At 40.7% G+C, this 17436-nt stretch overlaps 1 long non-coding RNA gene across 1 annotated transcript in view; it reads left to right on the plus strand.

The window, feature by feature from the left end:
- Positions 1 to 17436, plus strand: part of LOC306893760 — a 90895-nt gene that overhangs the window by 51157 nt on the left and 22302 nt on the right. The window contains exon 2 of the long non-coding RNA XR_013786621.1: positions 10 to 408. This is a non-coding gene — a long non-coding RNA (uncharacterized lncRNA). The remainder of the gene's footprint in view (positions 1 to 9; positions 409 to 17436) is intronic.

The following is a 17436-nucleotide window of genomic DNA, read 5'->3' on the forward strand; positions in this document are numbered from 1 at the left end:
CTACCGCAGTGGGTCCACCCTGGCTTTGTACCGTGCTTCCTAGAGAAAGAAAAATACCCGATCAACTGAGAGGACGACAAGGCTGCATGATGGATTCCTGTCCAGTCGCTCAATGGTCTCTCTGTTTCAGCCCGATGACGAGCTGGTTGGATATCATCTTGAGTGCTAGACTCAGGAGATGAGGAGAGATGGGGAAATGCAACAGTAGGATTTGTGAGGAAGGATAAGCTTTCTTCAGAAGTAGGAAATGACAGTTGGAGGGTTCTTGCTGCCACTCGCACTTCTCCTCCCATTACAACATGGAGCTTAATCCAAACCATGTGTTTTTTTGTCAACTGGAAATGGAAGTTCCCGTGTCCGGTCTCCAAAGGTGGCTGTTACCCTCTAAAGGCTGTCTTGTGTTATTAGGTGAGTACAGTAGCCATCCTCCGGGGTCAAAGGGTCACTTCCTCTTCAAATCTCTGCTTAAAGAAATCTTTAAATATGTTGAGGGTCTTTATGTTTGAATATGCTGGTTAGCCCTGTGTCAGATAGTGGAGGGGGCTGAAATATTGCCTGCCTGCTTAAGTTCGGATCTGTCACCACTTGGAATGTGGATTTGTTTATTCTTTAAGGGTGTTCACATATGCCATATTGGGTTAGTTTAAAACGAATTCTGGTGCGATTGCTCTGTTAGTGCTGTTTATTTATGTACGGTAAGTGTAAACGCTGCCACCCGAACCCCGGTGCACACCAAAGAGGCTGACCAATTTAGCTGAAAAGATGGGTCTCGGTCCGCTTTCAACCGAACCAAAAACGGAAGTGATATCAATATATCACCAGCAATCAAGTGAGTGTTTATTAGATTTGTGCTTGCGTATAAAACGGAGGAATTCCTGGTGCTGTTTTGACTGCTTTAAACACTTCATGAGGTCTTTGCAAGTTACCGGATGCTAAAAATGCCCTCATATGCGCAGGCATACACTGACCATGTACACAGCATTGTTTTGGATGTCCGGTAAGTTCTGTTTTAAATATATATCATAAAAGCTGTCCAATCACTTCTGGTTAGACCTTAACTACATTTCGTTACACTGTACTTGTATATGTGTAATAACAATAAAGTTGAATCTAATCTAATCTAAACTATGAAAAATAATAAATCAATTAACACAGCTGTCAAAATGTTTTTTTTTACCAACCAAATAGTGATTGTCAAAAATAAGAATGGTAAATATAGTTTACTCAGTAAAGCTAAGCATACGAATATCAATAATTCTTTGAATGTGATGACACAAAAATGATATATTATCATGGGCAAACGAAATACAGTAGATTGCATTGGTGTGCATTATAGCCGAGACGCATGCTTATGAACTAGTAAGATGTGTAGCCTATGTAACTTTGGAGACGGTCCCTAAATTCAGACTACAGCCATTCAACGTACAAAACATGCCACATTGATTATTTGCTTCGCATTGTGGCGCACAGACGGATAGGTCCGTTTTAAAGCCATGGCCATATGTAGACACATCATCTCATCACGCGCATGTCATCACCTGCCTACATGATGTTCGAGACCGAATAAAGTCCAAGTATCACAAAGGAAATGTACAAATGATTCCTGTTACGTTGAATCCGCAAAGTATAAAAATAGCGTCTTTTTTACATTATAGTGTTTTTGATTCGGTACTCAAAGGGGCACCTAGTGGTGCAGAGGCCCTACTCAACCTGTGTAGTCTGCGTATAGGAAGGATCGGCTCTGTGTCAGAGCTATGGAAGGGATGCAGCCATGTGCTTAGCATATCCGGCAAACGTAGGCTTGAATTTCTCATGTTTGCCACCATGTTATGTCTTATACTCTTGGACATATAAACATTTAAACTTATAATACCTTGCTTTTATCCAAGTTAACGTTGTGTTAGAACGAACTGATATGTTAAGTGACTTTGTGAGTAACAGACAATCGACTGTGTTCTAATAAGTGTCTTCTAATCGAATAACGAATAGCTGACTGTAAGGGGGCAGCCCTAGTCATCATGTTTTTGCTTCTTTCCTGCTAATGTCGATAGAAATAGCTCAATCTAAGGCCAAAAAAACATAACGCTTCAGTATGTTTGGTCTTTATACACAGTTATGTATATTTTATACCATGGTCTGTTTGAATACTGGGTTCTGATTGGCTGGAAGGTGTGCAATAAAACCCTTTAAAGCAAGAGTAGCTCCAGTCAGTTTGATTACATTTGAAATTTCCTTAAAAAATAACGGTCATTTTCACCTATTTGATCTAAAATTACACTGTAAACATCAATAAAGCTTTAACTTGGCTAATGACCATGGTATAAGCCACAGCTAGACCTCGGGAGAAAGCAGTCAGGGAGGCCAGATCCTTTCTGAAGTGTCACAGCTGCACTCAGTGACTCAGTTACTTAGTAAATGATGAACAGGGAGAGCTTATCAATTGGGATTTAGGATATTTCAGTTGTTGAAACTGTTTAGGTAAAATGTTGTCTCATTTTGTGACAGATATCAAACAACAGATGAATGTTCTAAACTGGCAGGCAGGAACGTGCTTGAGCACCTCGAAGTGCCCTTTTGTCAAAGCAAAAAAAATCAAACTATTAGTCAAATGAAAGAATAATGATTTAGCCCTAAATAAAATGACCCACGTGATGACCTTTCACCTGATGACTTCATCTGGGATGACCCCTCACGTTCAGACACCTTCAGTAGTTTTGCGCATTTCCAGGATACATACCGTTTGCTGTAAACTTGAATGTACAATTGTCAATATCTCTTTGAAGAAATGGCATTAAATATGGGGGCGAGTTCCGTATTCTATGTTCAAGGTTTGTACTATAGGCAGAGATCCTCTCTGAGAACTTAAAGAACAAGGATGTTCCAACATCACTTCTGCTTTGCTCTGATATGAAAGCTTCTAATTGTTAGCAGGTCTATTTCACACACAAATGTGTTTCATAGCTTTAAGGTGTGTGTCTGTGCTTGTTGATATAAGGGAGGTGTCATGTTGGCATGCTTTTTATGAAGACACTTTAAGAAAATGTACAGGGATTATCTGTAAAGACAAGGCTGCTCTCATTCTTACACTGGGATGGGGGAAGAGAGTAGTCCTGGCATACCTATGTACTCTGTTTGATCATGTCTTGCACCCTCCACATCCCGGCCTTCCACTGATCCCTTTTTTCTGCCTGTGCTGTGAGAGACAGACTGGCATTCCTCTTGTAACAGTCACCAACTTTTAGTAAGTTGAGAACTTCTGTCTGGAAACTGAAATAAGCTCTGTTAAAAAAACTTCTTAGCTAAGCTACATGTGTCGGCAGTTTAACAGCTCATAAAAGCCCAGAGCTTTATTAGCAAACAGATGCTGTCTTAAAACTACCATGTTTTCTTTTTGCACATGAATAGTAGTACCTTCTCTGTAGAAGCAGACTCTTCGCCAGCCTGGGGTGTCATCTGGATTTTCAGCATTCTACTCATTCGTATACAGGGTGAAGAACAGTGGAGAAAAGTACAAATTAATTAATTTGCAACAAAACCAAAAATGGACACTTCTAAATCCCTACTTTGTTCATTCAACATTACCAAATTTATGATAAGACTTTCTAGGGCTGGGGTAAACAATTATTTATTAAACAATTAATCCGGCGATTAATTTAACGATTAGTCAACTAATCTAATGACTAATAGAGCGATTAATCTAGCGATTATTTTTCTGTTGCTCGCTTAATAAAAAACATAATGGATCTCAAATAAATACTCACAAATGATTAATAATAATATTCCTTATAACAACAGTTTTGCACAGCAAAACATATTCTGCTATACACAAAATAATATAAATACAATTATTTTACTGTTATACAAAATGAATGAGACCATCTCCCAGTTGTCGTTGATGTAGTGGAAGGTCACTCCGAGGTATGCCTCTGTGGCAATACTTACCCCGGCATCGGTGGTGAGTGTGATTTTTGAGGACCTCTTCTTTAGGTCTTTTTTCAGCTCTTCAAGAGTTTGTTGATATACCATCTCCAACTGCTTTGTGAACCACCACCTGGAGGGACATCTGAAGCCTGGGCAGGCATAGTCGATCATGTCTATGAAGGCTTCACCCTCAACAAGAGACAAAGGCTCTTTGACGATCACCTGTAAGATAAAGAAAATTATTATTAATAACAACATTAACATTGCACCTTTCATAGAGCCATATGTTGCTTCAAGTGTAAAAAGATTCATTATTACACAATCCAAACAAGAACACAAAGAAAATGGTCAAGTTAACTGAAGAAACACCCTTAACCTAGCTTATAGATATAGGACACAAAAATTGGGCATAGCCATTCCATCCTAAAAAAGGCTCAAGGCAAGCAACAGTGAGCTAATAATTACTTGCTCTCAAGATCTTTTTGCTCAGTTCGGCTGCCTTCTGTGGCATACATTGAGTCTCTTTCCCAAGATAGGATGCCAAGGTTCTTTGCTTTGTCCTAGAAAACACAAAAGCAATGCATATTATGCTATGATAATTGATAATATACCTTCTATAATGGGGTCCAATCACAGAACCTAGGATATTGTAACATCCATTTAACAGATCCTCTGTCCCTTGTCTTGTCATCTTCACACCGGGCTGAGGCGTCAACAAGACAACACAGTAGCCTGCCAATCACAAATCTTTTGCTAGCTATCGCAGTAAAATGAGTGAACATTTGCATTGATGATGATAATAACATGTGGTCACCTGTAATAACACCTGTAAACTTTCGCACCCCACCACACCAGTACAACGAAAGACAATGATTTGAGTCCTTTAATTTCTGCCTGGCCATCGACACATGTGCACTTAATTGTGCAAAACATTTTTGGATTACAATTATTTTACATATTTTTGATGTGGTCAGTTTCACTGCTAACGAATAGAAGCAATGTACTAATTTATCAATTTTACTTATAGCTTATACACTTAAGTTTCATTGGTTGATTTTACCACCCTTCAAAATAATGGGTCTCAGTCACTAATATTTGCGTCGATTATTCGTATTTATACGGACATTTGAACTTCTTAACCTCGTTCTAATGTTAGTGAATTTTTTGAAGTATTGTAAATGAGCGGCCATGTGCACAAGTTTAGTCATTTGCATAAACAAGCTCAGTCCGTGAATCTGCTGTCATGATTCTGCCGCATCATGTCATGTTTCTCTTGGTTTAGTGGCAGGATCATGACAGAACCTCATGTTTAATGTGGAGAGAGGCAATTATTGTTATAGTCTTCCGTACACTCTCTCCGGTCTCGTCTTTGTTCCCATCCTCTCGTTTCCTCGTTATTGATTCATGCACTTCTCCTGTTTCCCTCTTTATTTGGTCCCTTATTTAATGCCCTTGTGTTTTCTGTCTTGTGCCGGTTCATTGTGTTTTGTGTGGTGAGTTCCCGTGTCTTGTTAGTTTAGTTTAGTCTAGTCTAGTGTAGTTTTGATGTTCATAGTTTATTTTAGTAATAAAATAGTCCTCTTCGTTCAGTTCACCAGTTCGTTTCTGTATAGAATAGAAACTTTTACTATTTATTTAAAATCCTTAAACGATCAGGCACCAATGTATCTTGATGCACTATAAACATCATGTTGGCAAGGTCTTCTGATCAGTTTCTACTAACAGTTCCCAGACCTAGATTAAAACTGAAGGGTGAACGCACCTTTTTGTATGTGGCTCCAATACTTTGAAACCTGCTACCAGGGAACATTAGATCATCTATTCAATCTCTAATAACTCAGGCTTTTAATTATTCGGGAGGTTGAGATAGACATTGGATTTGTATTTGATATATATTGGATGTGCAGTAGCGACATGTTGGATGTGTATTTTTATATATCTTTTTATCCTTGTACAGCACATTATAAAGAAAGAAGAAAAACTGTTAGGAATTGGAGGGGACAGAACCCAGATGCAGGCAGAACGAAGGGTACAATAAAAAGCTTTATTAAATGAAACACCCACGAGGGGGAATGTGCTGTACAAGGATAAAAAGATAAATAAAAATACACATCCAACATGTCGCTACTGCACATCCAATATATATCAAATACAAATCCAATGTCTATCTCAACCTCCCGAATAATTAAAAGTCTGAGTTATTAGAGATTGAGAGGGGAAAACATGAACCAAAAAATTTGCAAACAAACACTTCCCACGAGGGGGACAAAAAAAGGTCTTTAGAAAAACTAAATAATAATCCACAAACTTGAAACCGAAGCAAGGGTAAACCACATACACGATGAAGCATCAAACAGTAAGACATTAAATCTTAGACAGTGACCCGACAAAGGACAGAGGGAAACTGCAGCAATATAAAAGGGAGACACTAATGAGGACTGATTACACAGGGAGAGTGGTAGCAGGTGACTGGGGTGAAAAACTAATGGAAAGCTCTAACAGGAGGATTGCACGGAGCAGGTGAGGGGAATGAAACACTAAAGGGAAGATTGACCGGGGACGGTGACAAGACTAAACACTAATGGCATGATTACGGGAGACAGAAGGGCAGGGCTGAGAGACATTACAGTTGGACTTGTGGCGCCAAGTAACAACAAAAAGGCACGTGTCTCCACACATAACACCACAAAACCCGAAAGATGTAGCAATGTCATGACTCTTCCCAGGGAGCTAGAAAACTCGAGACAGGAAGGAGAGAGTCCTGACATTACCCCCCCCCCCACCAGGAACACCCCATGGTGTTTCTAGGGAGAAACTTCAGCAGCCCAAAACACAAAGACAAAGACAAACACAACATAGAACAAACCAAAGGGAACATGACACACTGGCTGGAGGGCCGGCTGAGCAGGACTGGATAACGGCTTGATTGCCCACTGGAAAGCTGGCTGTAGACCCGGCTGGAGAACCCGCAGGAGAGATGGCTGTAGACCCGGCTGGAGAACACGCAAGAAAGCTGGCTGGGCTGGGTTCCGCACCCCCCTCCGTTGCTTCTTCTTCTGCCGAGCCACTCACCTGGTAGTTGGCTAGAGGAAGGAGGTGAAGGACGGGGCTGGCTCCACGTTGGAGGCCTCCGAAGTGAACCCCCAGGACTCTCACCTCCCACGCCTGCCCTGAAGACTGTCTGGTGGTGGAGAGGTGGCAGGGACCGAGGCTGACGGCACGGTGGTAGCCACAACCCCTCAGGGATGGCGCCCAAAGGAGAAGACAAACTCAGGTGTGGCCTGAGACTCTGAGCTCTGGTCGGCTCATGAGGAACCTGAGCATGCTTTCGAAGTCCAGCGGTTTCAGCCTCCTCATCTTCGCTGACGATAGGGGAACCCTGAGGCCGCTGTTAAACGCAACAGTTACCTCTTCCTCCCCGAGGAACACCTCCCCTGCAGCTCTTATGAACCTGTCCAGGGAGTCCTCCAGGTACGTGTTCCCCTGGCAAATGCTGCAGAGGGGACGAGGCTGGCGGGACCTTGCAGCGAACATCGCTGCCTGCTGGGTTCTTCTTGGTCGGGTAATTCTGTCAGGAATTGGAGTGGACAGAACCCAGATGCAGGCAGAACGAAGAGTACAATAAAAAGCTTTATTAAATGAAACATGAACATGAACAAAACAATTAGCAAACAAACACTTCCCATGAGGGGGACAAAACAAGGTCTTAAGAAAAACTAAATAATAAATCCACAAACTTGAAACCGAAGCAAAGGTAAACCACATACACGATGAAGCATCAAACAGTACTACATGAAATCTTAGACACAACAAAACCCAAAAGATGTGGCAATGTCATGACTCTGCCCAGGGAGCTAGAAAACTCGAGAAGGGAAGGACAGAGTCCTGACAAAAAACATGAATTTTGAGTGATCTCATTTTGGAATCAAACTCTTCATTTTCTTGATTTGTGGTTTTCTTGGATTTGTTGTGCTCCATGCTATTTACTTTAAATGAATATAAAATAGCTCAAATTTTAGAGTATCAATATACTCTATTCTGTCGTGCAGAATAGAGTATATATAAATGTAATTACATAATCTAAGATATATTCTAATATACAAAGTGAGTTTAGTAAATATTTTAATCTCCAGTGAATATAGGCATATTATAATTAAACTAGGCAAGGCAAGGCGTTACCATTACAATGGTAATTCAAAGTGCTTTACATAGAAGAAATTAAAAATATCCATTTGATAAAACTTAAAAATTTAATTTAACCTGTTATCAATCGGCTGTGCCATCGGCGGTACACTGCGTGTTTTGGTTGATAACATCGGGAGATACAACAACTTAGAAAAACAAAACCTTAACATATCACATATCTTTAAAAAGCTGAGATTCTTGTGATTCGAACGATGTAAACCATTTTAATATACAATCAACACAGCCAATGCAATCAGAGTCGTGTTCAGACAACCAACAACCAAATAAGCAGCAACAAAACTGAAGAAACTCTCCTATAAAGCCTCCCGGCAGTCCACTGATCCATAACATTCCAACAAAAACGGCATAGGTATACTCTAAAGGGTTCAGTAAATCCAACACATATATGTCAATAAACATCCAAGGAACATGGTAGTATAATGCCAAGAAGCCGACAGAGCTATCAAATCTCTGACGCATTTTGTGGTGTAGCGTCTCTTCACTTGTAAACATTGCAGATTTTTTTATGTCAACATGGCCACTGAACGCTGCCCTTTTGATTGATATCTCATTTGAGCGAATAGGTGCATCTAAGAGGTGACAACAGGCAGCAATAGCCAAGGAGCGCACAGGATGAAAGATGGGACCGTCCTGTACTTGATTGACAATAGATCGATCCTGTCGCGTCAGAGTTTGCTAATGAGGGGCGTATCTCATAGCCAATAGAATTCCGAAAAGATTAATACGCAGCTTCACGGGAAACATTCAACCGTAAGTAGACAGGTCCGTGCGCAAACACGTGTGCGGCTGTGCGTAAATTCTAACAGGGATTCGTGACCGTGCGCAAAAGCTGCTAGGAAAGCGTGTAAAAGAGTTTTACATTTGGAAAAAATGGCGAAAAGAGTGAGTAAAACACACTTCTCACTTGAAGAAGTTGTTGAACAATGTACCAGGCGTGAGAGTGATTTGTCGGAGGAAGACATTTCAGAAGAAGAGAGCCCTAATCAGCTATCATAATATAAAGTGATCCACAAAACCCAGAAGTGGTATAAGACCTTTTTTTAATCACTTCTTAGACATTGCCATTGTAAATGCCTTCCTGATATACAAGCATATCGCAAAAGGTAAAGGGTTTGTTATAACGAGTGGCATGTTGCCAATAACCTGTAATGTAATTATAACATTTGTAAATAGTTTGGGTTTTATACATTTATTTAGAGTGTGTTTGTTCTAATATTAAAACTTATTTTATTACACTAGCACTTAGTCTATAGTCTCTTTATTTGCACAAAGTACAGTTTCAGTTACTATGTGTCATCCAAATTCACTGTCAATAATTGCTAAGGAATAGAGTAGCTCTAAGTGTAACCTTTCATTAGAGCCCAGAATTAAGACTGTACATTAAAGCATTCAAGAATGACACATAAAATGCTGTTAATGGCAAAGGGCCATTTGGAGTCTCCAAGTGGTCATTCTAGAAGGCCATCTACACATAAACTTGGATAAACATGTGAAAAACACACATTTTCTAAGGTATTGTAATCTTATTAGCTTGGTAAGGCTTCATGCTGTGATCCCAATGTGTTTTCCAGCTAATAGCTCCCAACTATAGTCATATGCAGGCAACTGTTTAAAAATAAAAAGTAGGCAGAATATGTTTCCCCTCTTTCAGTGTTTTTAAAATCTATTACTCAATAACAGTAAGATTTGCAGTGATTCTGGGTCTTTAGAAACAAACTCTCACCTTTCAAAAGATACCAAAACCATGCATATACTCAAAATGTTTCAAGAACAGTATGCACTTTACTTTGGGTAATGTCTTTTTTAAGCGTTTTTGCAAAATTTAACAGGATTGCTAAAGAATAAAAAATAACAAAATAAAATAGTTTAGAATAGAAAATAAATAAAGTACAGCACAAACAGTCAGACGTTCAGAGGCACAGTTCACATTCATTAAATGCAAAGTTAAACAGATGTGTTTTGAGTCTGGATTTGAATGTGGCTACTGTGGGAGCACATCTGATCTCTTCTGGAAGCTGGTTCCAGCTGCGGCTCGCATAATAGCTAAATGCAGACTCTCCTTGCTTAGAGAGAACCCTTGGTATTTCTAGCTGATGCCATCCTAATGACCTGAGTGTTCTTTTGGGTCTGTATTCAATGAGCATATCTGCAATGTATTGAGGTCCTAGGCCATTGAACGATTTATTTATATACCAGTAATAAAACTTTAAAATCTATCCTATATGTAACTGGTAGCCAGTGTAAAGACCTGAGGACTGGTGTGATATGATCATATTTTCTGGTTCTGCTCAGAATCCTTGCCGCAGCGTTCTGTATGAGCTGCATCTGTCTTATGGCCTTTTTGGGGAGGCCAGTTAGGAGTCCATTACAATATTCCACCCTGCTGGTGATGAAAGCATGCACTAGTTTCTCTAAGTCTTGACTGGAAACAAAGCATCTAATTCTTGCAATATTTTTCAGATGATAGTATGATGATTTAGTTATTGCTTTGACATGACTACTGAAGCTAAGGTCTGACTCTAGAGACACACCGAGATTCCTAACTTGATTTTTAGTTGTTTGACCTTTAGAGTGAAGGCACGCGTTCACCTTGAGAACTTCATCTTTATTTCCGAACGCAATGACTTCAGTTTTGTCTTTGTTTAACTGAAGAAAGTTTTGGCACATCCAACTATTTATTTCATCAATGCATTTGAGCAGGGAGTCAATGGGGCTGTAATCGTTAGGCGATAGGGCTAAGTATATCTGTGTGTCGTCTGCATAGCTGTGATAAGCAATTTGGTTATTTCTCAATATTTGGCTTCAATGTTAATACATTATAACACTTATCAATCCATCGTTACACTTAGCTTTTATGATTTGGTTACAACATTTCTTTCTTTTTCTTTCTTAGGGCAATTGGTTTTACAGCCAGGCCAACAGACATGCCCAGATTGATCAGACAAGTAGAAGTGGGAATAAATGAATGTTTGTTTTCCGGTTATTACTAACAGAGAAAAATATTAACCGTGATCCTGAGGGCAACAGCTGAAACTCAGAATATAGAGGATGAAAGTATCCATCAGGATAGATTTGGCTTTCCTAACTACCTGACGATTCTACAGGTGGGATGGATGACTTGATGATCAAACATGAGAGAGAGAGCCTTCTAAAATGTATGATGTTTCAGCTTGTGTTCTGAGGTCTTTAGGCGTTAAATGTTTACATGAGCTATTGTTCACTTCCCGCTCAGCGTGTTTCAGACTCTCGCTTTCTTCACAGCAACACACTGCTTTGTTTGTGGATTCAAGTATTTAAGAGCACACTGACAGCAGTGTAATGTGCCAGTTTTTGTTATTAGACAAACCAACTTTTGCCGCTGAAGGCCGAAATATCTCGCAGCTATTCACTACTTTGTTCGAATCCAGAATAAGAGCTTAACATTGTTTCTTTTCCATGAAAGGAAACTCGCTATTATAATTATAATGACTGTTTCCCTTGATCAAATTTTGATGAGGCATGAATCTTTTGTTGTGTGTTTTTAGAAAACACGAGTTAAAAAATGAAAAGGGGGCAAAACAAATCTCTCTCTCTCTCTCTCTCTCTCTCTCTCTCTCTCTCTCTCTCTCTCTCTCTCTCTCTCGTCTCTCTCTCTCTCTCTCTCTCTCTCTCTCTCTCTCTCTCTCTCTCTCTCTCTCTCTCTCTCTCTCTCTCTCTCTCTCTCTCTCTCTCTCTCTCTCTCTCTCTCTCTCTCTCTCTCTCTCTCTCTCTCTCTCTCTCTCTCTCTCTCTCCCAGCACCTGTGGTTGTTGGCACCAAAAAACTCTCGTACCATTGCATTGCACAGACATGACAAACAATGACAATGAAAAGAAATTAAAAAGCAGAAAAAAACTTTTGTGGTTTGCCAGGAGAGAGGATTTAAATAACAGCCTGTCAGTGGGGCCGCCATGATTGTGTACAGCTGAGCTGGGAACAGGATGTTTGGCCCTCCAGGTGTATTTGGGTCTCTGTCGGGACTTGTGGGATTGATGCGGAGGTGGCAGCATGACAACTGTAATAATAGGTTGCTGCAGGTACGAACATGACAATGCAGCAGTCCAGGGGCATGTGCTTGCCCCGCCCCTTCCGTAGACACACAAAATGAGCAATAAACAAGAATGTCGGCCAGGAAAAAACATGCCGTGGGAATACGTGTGTGGTTGTATTCAGCTTCCTTTTTAGCTGTTGTCAGTCTTCAGGTTTAAATGCGGTTTTGAGTGAAATTCATATGAAAGCTGGTATAAGTTAGGGCGACAAGACAGTGAGTGACTGATGATAGGATTTACATTTTTGCGTTACATGCAATTGATCAACCGAGTGCTGTAATACAATCCAGAGTTTTGTGCACTTTACTGCTCATGTAAGACCATATCAGGTGAAACAAACACACACACACACACACACACACACACACGATACTGTGAATAGAGTTCTGATGCCCACAGGGCGTTTAGAGAGAATACAATCAGTGTGACTGTCTGGCCTGTCAGTCTCAGGGAAGGAAAACTGGGCTTGTGGTGAACCAAGGCACACATTAAAGATGGAAGACGGGTTCTGGATCTCATTGGTGGTGTGCCGCTCTGGCCACATACACACTCGTTTCCCTGTTCTGTCAGAGCTTGTCTGCTTGCACATTCACACTTGGGTCATTGTTTCACCTGATCCCTCAGCCAATGCAGATATCTAAACGCACACACACATATTTGCATATGTGCTTTGAGAGGACTTTCCAGAGATGTAATGAACAAATATTGAAGTAAAGTGTATAACTCTCCCCGATACATAACTGTCACGGGACAGTCTTGTAGGTGATTGGGTTCTCGAGGACACATGTATACATCACATAAACCATATATACGAGCAAACCCAGGAAATAAAGCAACAAACACAGCCACAGTTCTCTTCCGCCTTGTTCACATCCATTTAAAAGTGTAGTACTTCATTTAAACTTTTTGGAAACTTTCCTGCCTATGTATAACGGTAGTGCTCAATATAGTAGACAATGTATATTTTTTAAGAACAGACAGCGAACCATTCAACTTGAACAGACAGCAACATGAAACAAAACGTGCGAAGTAGTCTTCAGAAAAGTACTGGCCAAGAAAACAGAGCTAAATATCCATTTTCCTGGCATGAAGAAAGAGTGGGTTGTCTTGTTTTCACTTTATGTCTTGAAAATATATTTTGTCGGAACAAAAAACAATGCTTTACACATCGGAATAGAGTGCACTTTCCAGCCGTTGCGGTCAGATTTCAGATAAAAGTCCGCATACACTCATTTTAGTGAGATTAAGAGGACCAAAAGTACAATAAAAACAACATTAATATTGGAGGTTTATTTTAGAGGTGGAGAGTTTTAAGTCTAGAAGGTTTCGAACGAATGCTGAATTGGCTATTTTCCTCCTTGATAGTCAAGTAATGAGCTGCAGCTAAAATGAACAACCATAGCTAATGTTAACTAAACACTATGATGTCAGAAAATGATCTTTTCTGTCAATTCAACATTTTGACAGTACCCGCATTTATACTCTGTGGCCGCAGATTGAGTTTTAAAAATCCCCACAAGCTGGTTTGTAATTTGCAAACGCCAAAAACACTGCAAGCGTAGAAATGACAGTGTAAGTCTCAATGGTTTCCATTGCCACGTGCACTTCTGTAGCTGTCCGGCAACCTACATTATGTGAGTGTCAAGTCTGAGGAGGCGGGTTTTTTTATGAATTAATAACTATTAAGCATGTAACGTTTCACACTACTGAAAGAGTTAAGCAAACTGCCATTTTATTTCTTTGTCAAATAAAAATATATTTATGTCAACCAACAAGACTAAAAGTATTTGAATGTAAATATAAACAAACACACACAGTTTCTGCCAATCTCATATTAATCTTGAGTTCCTATAAATTTGTATTGCATACTTCGTATCTTCGAAGATTATTTAGTTTGATCAAATGTATAAAAGAGGGACGGAACCACAGCTCGAGCACACAATACATCATCACATTATCCCTCCATCACTGTTGATTTTCTATAAGTTTCAATCAGTTATGGACAAATTCTTCATGAGTCTTAAAAAGAATTTGTTAAACAAGCTACATTATAATAATTCTAGACTATGACTGGATTCCAGAACGTCATGTTATTGTGCTGGTGTGCAAAGTAATATGTGTGCTGTAAGGGGAGAAATGGGAGGCTTTCCGATTTCATTAGTTACAATACTGCAATAACATCAGCAAACAGAGACACGCCTAGTTATAGATGTGATATTTCCTGGGCTCAGGTGTCAAAATCAACTGATTTTTCAAAGTTATTATTGCTGGTTTCTATGGCTTATGCTTTAGTATGCTTTCTGGAATATCCAGACTTTACTTTCTGTTACGTCGAAAGTGTTTTGCAGCTCATTCTGGTACACACTCAAAAAACAATTTGTGCTATATAGGACTAATGCTCGTAATCATAGGGGAACCAATTTTAGTGCTTCTTCAGAAGTTCTTTGGGGTGACCGAGGTGCTATATAACACTGTTTCCGTATAAAGAACCTGTTAATTCCCTGTATGGTTCTTCAGCGATTCTATATTGCACCTCAGCCATCCCAAAGAACCACTGAAGCACCAACATATGGTTCAATGTAGCACTTAAAATGGTTCCCCTATGAGGACGAGCTAAGAACCACTTTTAGTGCTATATAGCACTATTTTGTTTAGAGCAAGGAACCGCTTATGGAGATGGTCAGTAAGAGCCTGTCTGATGTTTGATGCTGTCAACTTTTTCTCTGATCTGTAATCATCTGAAATGATTAAAATGATAACAGAATGTGGACAAAGAAAATATTCACAATATTCAGTTCAATTTCTTTGTATGGCACTTCTTATGACAATGACAATTATTAATATTTCAATTTGCATTGTTGCACAGCAGAACCTTTGACAGGGATATTCTTTTTACCATTTACATTTTAAACTATATAGAACCAAATGAAACCTGAGTTGTTGAATCTCTTATAACCAGGCCACTTGTTGTCTTAATGTGGGTGTGTCACAGAGTCACTGAACCTGTTTAAAATTCTTACAGCAGTTATGAATGCACACCCTAGGATCTGAAAAAAACAACAACAAAAAATATTTGAATTCAATAGAAAGGATTTGGAAAACGTTTGCTAGTTACAGAGAGTTGCCAACAGCTGGAAACAAAAATTATGTGAAACCAGTTTGGGTAATAGGTTGTATCAAAGACACAGAACAATGTGTCTTGTGTGACAAAATAACTTTGTTACTTTACATAGTCTTCTTGTTTCCCTGCTGTATTGAGATGATGTTCGACTGTTGCTTCCACGTGTCATGTGATTGAGAATTCTAACTGCAAGGGTCCAGTCCTGAAAGCGCGAGTAGCAGGGGCACCTGGGAACGGGAAGGTGCGGTCAAACGTGTCTGTTCCAGGCGCAGACTTTGGTTCCTCCTTGCCAACAATGGCTCATGATCGTGGTGCACGGGGGCCACCTGTTTCTCAACCACCATCCCTGTCTCCATGACACCCACTGCAATTGCCAGTGTAACTGCTGTCACTGTGGCAGGGGTGGAAGGAGGGCAAAGAACTAAGCAGTTAACCCTTTAAAACCCGATGCGCCATCGCTGACACATTTTACTAAGCTGTTTTCATTTTAGCGTACAGTACTAAACCTTTTTTTTCAGAAAAAATGTATACCTATTGTACTATTGCTCTTTATATAACATATCGTCGAGATGCTGTTACAAGTGGACACCTCAAACTATGGGCTCGGAGCGGTCATCCTGCAGGACGGAAGGCCCATCGGTTATGCATTAAAATCGCTCACAGAAATTGAAGTAAATTATGCACAGATTGAAAAGGAATTTAATCCATTCTCTTTGGGTGCAAATGTTTTCGCCAGTACATTTACGGCAGCCATGTCATCTTTGAAAGTGACCACAAACCTCTCGAATCCATAATGTGAATGCCGATGGCATCGGTTCCCTCGAGAAAAGTCAAGTCAATTTTTTTTATTTAGCGCTTTTTACAATTTTCATTATTACAAAGCAGCTGTACAAGAAAACATATTGACTATAAGCAAAACATATTTTAGGGTTATGCAAGTCAAAACAAAAAAAGTGAAAACAGAGGACAGACACACCCACATACAAAACACTCCACACAGCACAAAGACACACATACTGTTATGAACTGCTCCGAGACTTGAAGGTGAGATCCAATTGCAGCTTTATCAGAGGGTAATCCAAAGGCGTAATCCAAATAACGGGCAGGGGTCATACACAGACAGGCAGTCAAAACAAAGCAACAAACAAAACAAAGAAACCAACAAAACAAGCAGGGACCAGAGGCAAAATGGTAATCAGGGAACAAGGCAAGAAATCCAAAAGACCAGGTTAAACTAAAACAAGACTTCGCAATGAATGGGTGTGTGGAAGTGGTATATATGTGTGTATGTGAATGATATGCAGATTTGTGTGCAATCAGTGCTGATGAGTCCGGGTGGTGAGTTATGGGAAATGTAGTTTGTGAGTGAAAGGTCTGATGTGCAGTGCCCTCTGGTGGTTCTCAGGGGCACTCCAGCTGGTGACCGTTACATAGCCCCCCCTTTAAGGAGCGGATTCCAGGCGCTCCTAAAACTGTCCAGGAGGGAGGTGGGGCGGAGGCGGAACCGGGCGGAGCAGGCTGAGCAGGCAACCAGGGCGGAGCAGGCTGTGCAGGCGGCCAGGGCGGAGCAGGCTGTGCAGGCGTCCAGGGCTGAGACGTCCCTTCAAGGGGACCAGGCAGACCTGTCGGTTCAGGGGTATAGTGCGGATCCGAAAGTTCCGGAACCGGCTCAGGAACAGGCGTGGATTCGGCCATCTTGTCCAAAGACACAGGCGTGGATTCGGCCATCTTGTCCAAAGACACAGGCGTGGATTCGGCCATCTTGTCCAAAGACACAGGCGTGGATTCGGCCATCTTGTCCGAAGACACAGGCATGGAGAAGGCCATCTTGTCCCAAGACACAGGCGTGGAGAAGGCCATCTTGCCCGAAGACACAGGCGTGGAGAAGGCCATCTTGTATGAAGACACAGGCGTGGAGAAGACCATCTTGTCCGAAGACACAGGCGTGGAGAAGACCATCTTGTCCCAAGACACAGGCGTGGAAAAGGCCATCTTGTCCAAAGACACATCGGATGAGGCCAAGGTGTGTGCAGCCCACACCCGCATATAGCCCACACCCGTGGCTCCTCCTCAGGCTCAAGAAAAGGAACAGATTCATACTCGGGAACTGGCTTTTGAACAG

This window comes from Barbatula barbatula, assembly GCF_947034865.1.
Source record: "Barbatula barbatula genome assembly, chromosome: 5".
Taxonomy (NCBI): domain Eukaryota; kingdom Metazoa; phylum Chordata; class Actinopteri; order Cypriniformes; family Nemacheilidae; genus Barbatula; species Barbatula barbatula.